The following is a 6,361-nucleotide window of genomic DNA, read 5'->3' as shown; positions in this document are numbered from 1 at the left end:
AGAAAACTTGGGGAGATACCCAACTGAACAAAGTTATCCCAAGGGCATGTAAGGCTGCAAATGGAAAGAGAAGATCAAAACAGAAGAGAAATGGAAGGTTTGTGAAGTATCCTTGATGAAGAAAGCTGAGGGGAACCAGTCTATCTGGACCTTAGCATCACAGTCCCAGGTGTACGTAGAGAGGAGACAAGATTAGCACCGATGAGAACAAAAATGGGAAGAGCAGCCACATTGGGCCGTGGGCAGGCAAGAGATCAGTGCTGGAGGTGACGCGTGTGAGCGTGCAGAGAGGGGCAGGCGTACCATATGTCTGAAGGGCAGCCGTGGGGGAGATAACAAAGACATGGGGAAAGTCTCAGACTTCGGGAATGTTGGGGGGGAAAGCAATTGGGGAAACACTAGGAATTACCAACCTAATGCCTACTCATCTCTCAAAAATGTTCAGAAAGGGTATTTACATGTGAATTGAGGGCATTAGCAGTGTACAAGGAGGCTTTCATGAACTAATCCTCAACAACAGACCACAACTTCACATTTCATAATTAATGGGAAGAAGGAGAGATTATAAGATCCCATTATGTTTTGTGTTTGTTCTTTAAAAAAAAATTTTTTTTGATGCTGCTGAGCAAAATGAAACCTTCCAAGCTCATTTACAACAGTCTCATTCTTTTTTTTTTTTCAGGCAATTGGGGTTAAGTGACTTGCCCAGGGTCACACAGCTAGTGAGTGTCAAGTGTTTGGTCTGAGGCCGGATTTGAACTCAGGTCCAGTCCTGACTTCAGAGCCGGTGCTCTGTCTGCTGAGCTACCTAGCTGACCCTGGTGTCTCTCATTCTCACAGCAAAGTCATTCAGGGTTAACTACCAGAAGAGAGAATAAGCACTTACTAAGCACCTACTATACGCCATGTACTATCCTGACCAAGTACTTTATAATTACTATCTCATTTAATCCTCACAACAACACTGGGAGGTAGATGCTCTTAGTACTCCCATTTTACAGTTGCAGAAACTGAGGCAAACAAAGGTTAAGTGACTTGCCCAGGGTCACACAGCTAGAGGCTGTGTTTGAAGTCAGGTCTTCCTGACTCCGGGTCTGGCCACTATCCATTTTACTGATTGCATCAAGTCCTAGAACATTACAGAATCTGCTAGAAGAGATCTGGGATCATTCAAAAGAGTTTGGGCCAACAATCTATCCGTGACAGACCAACTGGATGATGATGAATGTCCATCGGTTCTTTTGGGTTTGTTTTGGGTGTAGGCAACAGGGTAAAGTGACTTGCCCAAGGTCACTCAGCTGGTGTCAAGTGTCTGAGGCTGGATTTGAACTCAAGTCCTCCTGACTCCAAGGCCAGTGCTCTATCCATTGAGCCACCTAGCTGCCCCAATAAATGTGTATTGTAAGATTACAGCGTATATTCAGGTGGATAATTTACAGGAATTCTGTCAGTGTATATGTCTGCCATAGACAATAGAGGTGGGCAGTGAGTTGGGTTTAGAGTTGGGAAAAAGAAGAATGGGTTGGACTGTCTTTATAGTGACTGTAAAAATATATTGGCATTGATCGGCTCTGGGATCTATCTCTAAGAATTCTTAGGGTTGGGAGCAGCTAGATGGCACAGTGGATAGAGCACCGGCCCTGGAGTCAGGAGGACCCGAGTTCAAATTCAAATTCATCCTCAGGCATTTGACACGTACCAGCTGTGTGACCTGGGCAAGTCACTTCACCCTTCTGCCTCACAAAAAAAAAAAAAAGAATTCATAGGGTGTTAAATATGATGCAGACCAACCTGTGACTTTCTACTGTTGAACAACCCTAAAATATCCTATCTCTTCACCTTGATGGTGGTGGTCTGTACAGGAATAAAGAAGTTATGAAGAACCAAGGGTTTTGAGAAAAAAGGGGATTCAGTTTGGGACATGTCAAATTAGAGATGAGGGACGGACAGATCTGGGAGTCACCAGCAAAGAGATGACGAGTGAATCCACGAGAACAGATCAGATCACCAGAGAAAGGGGCGAGAGAGAAGAGAAGAGGGTACACCAATGCATGGGGATAGGAGAAAGAAGAAAATCCTGCAAAGGAGACTGAAGTGTAGCCGTTTGACAGGGCAGAGCAGCGTAACAACCCCAAGTTGTTGGCAGCGTCAAGTACTGCAGAGAGATCAAGAAGGACGAACGTTCCACCAGATCTGGCAATTTTTAAAATGTCGATCATTTTGGAGAGAGCAGTTTCAGTTGAGTGGTGAGGTTAGAAGCTAGGAGAGGAAATAAGGCAAGAATAGACAGCTTTTTCTAGGAGCTTGGCTGAGAAAGGGACGAGAGATATAGAATGACAAATAAAGGGCACTTGCAGGAATTGTAGGGTCAATTTAAGGTATTTTTTTTAAAGGATGGGGAGGACTGGGGGATGTTTGTGTTTCCTTCTGGGTTCACTATCCTGACTTATACATGGATTGGGTGGCCGCTACTTCTTCCCTCAGGTTTCCAGGGGTAACCTTAAGGGGCTGAGATCTCTAGTGCTGTTGCTTATCAGCCCCTATTCTGGTGTGCTTCCCACTGATTATCAGCCAGACTTCACTCGATTTTTGAAAGGGTATATACTAAGTAGCTCCAGCAATGGTAGCTGTTACAGAAACATCACCTTAAGATTCATACTAGGTGGTGAAGTGAACAGGGCTCTGGCCTTGGAGGCAGGAGGACCTGAGTTCAGACACTTAACACTTATGAGCTGTATGACTTTGGGCAAGTCACTTAACCCTGACTGCCTCACCAAAAAGAAAAAAAAAAGATTCATACTCTTCCCTTGCACACACAAGGTTCCTGGGGAGAGTGGGCTCATGCTTAGACATACATGTGGCCAAAGAGCAAACTCACAGCTCCTGGTTGTTAGAAGTTCTTTCTCCTTCCTCCTCCTTGAAAGTCTCACACAGTTCCTCCTGAGATGTAGCTCTCTGTTCAGTGGCCTTGTAGACTCCTGGAGATGCCCTTCCTTAGTGCATGTGGTTTGTCCTCCACGTGTCTCTTGGCTTTGAAGGACGCTGCCAGCCTCTATTGCTTAGGGACACCGCTTCTAGCTCTGGGGGAACTCCAGATCTTCCAATCTTTGGAAGTTTACAAGGTTATCACCTGGTCAATGGGGAAGGGGAGGAGACAGAAAGCTCATGGTTCCCCCAACTGCTAGGAGTCCTTCATCATGGCATCACTAGGGGTTGACTCCTGGTCCACCATGTTGTTATATCCACTGCCCCACTGGGAGCAAATGATTTTCTTCAACCACAAAATATTTCCCTTGTCTGTCCTTATCCAACTTACCAAATTAAACATCTGTTTACATCTAATTTATATCCTTCATTGGTTCGGTCAAAGAGTCTGGGCTTCCTGTGTTTACATTACATGGAGTGAGGGTTTCGCAAAGGAGCTACTAGATAGGGAAATGACGGACAAACTAGAGAGGGGATGGAAGGAAAATGGGAGGGGAAGAGGGTTAATCAATTAAGAAGCATCTGTTTAGTACCTACCAAGTGCTAGGAAAACAAGGACAAAAATGAAACCACTTCTGCACTCAAGGAACTTGCATTCTATATAGGGGGACACCATGTACACATATAAATAATATATAAATTATTACATAAGTATGTATAATATAATTATATAATATAAATTATTATATAAGTAAATAAAATAAATTCAAGATAATTTGAGGAGGAGGAAGTGGCAGCTTGGGGGGATCAGGAAAGGCTTTGAGTAGGAGATGGCATTGAGCTCTGAAGGAAAACAAGGTGGAGGAGGAAGGTTGTTGTTCCAGGCATGCTGGACAAAGGCGTGGAGAGTGGAGAGGGAACATGGGCTAATGTTCATAGGAACAAGAGCAAAAATGCCTGTTTGGCTGGCAAAAGGAAATTTAATTCTGAGCTGGTCCTAGGGAGACAAAGTACAATCACTGAGTAAAGGGGAAAATAAGAGAAGATGTTAAGAGGAGTTGAAAAGGAGAGTAGGGAAACAGAGTAAGGTCAGTATAGGGGGAAGGTCTCTGTTCAGGAGGGAGCTCCATGGACTAGTGAAGTTGACAAGTATTCATTAAAAGCCTACTGTGTGTCAGAGGTGCTAAGCAGAGAAAGAAAAACAAAAACAGTCCTTGTTCTCAAGGAGCCCTTTGTCCAGTCCAGGAGACATCAATCAATAGTAAACATTTATTAAGCACCTACTATGTGCCAGGCACAGTGCTAAGCACTGGGGATTCAAAAAGAGGCAAAGGGTAGACAACATGCAAACAAACATACACACTGCAAGCTCTAGAGAGGATACATGAATTAAGAGGGGGTGGGGAAAGCTTCTCGTACTAGGCGCAAACAACCATGATTAAGCAAGCAATAGGAAAGAAGGTAACAAACATTTATTCCACAGCCACACTACTGAGTGACTTACAACTACAGCTCATCTGATCTTGCTATTGGCAGGTTCAGTAGGAGAGAAGCTGGAGGAAAGGCTGCTTTCAGGTAGTGGGACTTTCTCGAGGGCTTGAGTGAGGCCAGGAGGTGTCCTCGAGGAGTGAGAATTCCAGGCATGGGGTGGGGGTGGGGGGATGGCCCATGAAAAAGTCCTGAGTTGGAAGATAGAGTGTTTTGCTTGAAGAACAGCCAGGAGGTGTCACTCAGTCACACAGTATGTAGGACACAAAATCTACAATCAGCCTGGAAAGGGAGGTTGAGGCCAGATTGTGAAAGACTTTCAATGCCATATATAGGTCTGGATACTTGCTGCTAGGAATAATAAGTTGTCCTCACTGATGTGGAAATATGTTTAACATGATTGCACATGTATAACCTACATCAGATTGCTTGCTGTCTTGGGGATGGGGAAAGGGGAGGAAGGAAAGAAGGAAAATTTGGAACTCAAAATCTTATAAAAAATGAATGTTGAAAACTATCTTTACATGTAATTAGAAAAAAATGCTGTGTTTGGCCTTCTTTTTTTTTAGGCAATTGGGGTTAAGTGACTTGCCCAGGGTCACACAGCTAGTAAGTGTCAAGTGTTTAGTCTGAGGCCACATTTGAACTCAGGTCCTCCCGACTTCAGAACTGGTGCTCTATCCACTGCACCACCTAGCTGCCCCCCTCTGTTTGGCTTTCAAGGACCCCCTCCTGCCACCCCCTCCCACGTCCTCTTTGATGCTAGAGACAGAGGCCTCCCCACTGTTCCACGAGCGAGACACCCTCAGCTCTGGGTTGTTCCTGAGCCTGGGTCAGCTCCCTCCTTGGACCACTGACCTCCTGGACTTCAAGTCCCAACTAAAATCCCACCTTCTCCAGGAAGCCTTCCCCACCCCCTCTTCATTCCAGTGCCTTCTCTGTTCATTATTTCCTAGTTATTCTGTATAAATATTCTGTATGTTTACATATAGGATACAGAAATCCTTATCCTGTATATAGCTTGTTTTGTATATACTTGTTTGCATTAGATTGCAACCCCATTAGATTGTAAGCTCTTCGAGGGCAGGGACCATCCCGTCCCTCTTTTTGTACCTCTAGGATTTAGCACGGTGCTTGGCGCATTATTAAATGCTTAATAATTGATTGGAAGTCCTGGATATGATCTCCACTTCGGGGACCTGAAGCCCCGTGAGACCTAGATCAGCACTTCATATAAAATCGTTTAAGACCCTGTGTGCCTCAGTGGGAAGGAGGGGAATAAACATTTGTACGTCGGTGTTGAGTCGTGTCCAACCTTCACGACTCCACTGGTGGTTTTCTTGGCAGAGACACTGACGTGCTTTGCCATTTCCTTTTCCAGGTCATTTGACAGATGAGGAAACTGAGGCAAACAGGGTGGCCCAGGGTCACACAGGTGGGTCCGATTTGAACTCAGGTCTTCCTGACGCCAGGCTTCCCGAACTTTGCACCTAGCAGCCTCCTACGCCAACAAGTGGTCCTCACGACAGCCCCGCAAGATGTCGCGCCCATTTTATAGTGGGGGAAAACTGAGGTTAAGTGACTTAGCGCTAAGCAGCAGCCGAGGTCGCATGTGAATTTCAGGTCCTGTCTAACCGGAGGCCGCGCTTTTCATCCACTGCCCCACTGGGCGCCTCACGCCGCCCAACGAACACATGGCCACCACGTCCCTCCCCGGCCGCCCCTCCTCCCCCTCTTTCTCCCCTCCCCCACTTCCGGTCCTCAGGCCGCCGCTCTCCCGGCGGCAGGAGCCCCAGGAGTAGGAGGGCGGGGGCGCTAGTCACGTGTAGAGCCCCAGCGTCTGCGCATTCCTCGCCTGGGTGTCCGCCCCGGGGATGCACCCCGGCTGTGCGCCTGCGCGCTCCCGGGGCCTCGAGCGCGATCTGGCAGGAGGCCCAGCCCAGGCGGA

Source organism: Phascolarctos cinereus, unplaced genomic scaffold (genome assembly GCF_003287225.1).
Source record: "Phascolarctos cinereus isolate Bilbo 61053 unplaced genomic scaffold, phaCin_HiC Scaffold_726;HRSCAF=1367, whole genome shotgun sequence".
In the NCBI taxonomy this organism is placed as follows: Eukaryota; Metazoa; Chordata; class Mammalia; order Diprotodontia; family Phascolarctidae; genus Phascolarctos; species Phascolarctos cinereus.
This window is presented reverse-complemented; position numbering follows the sequence as displayed.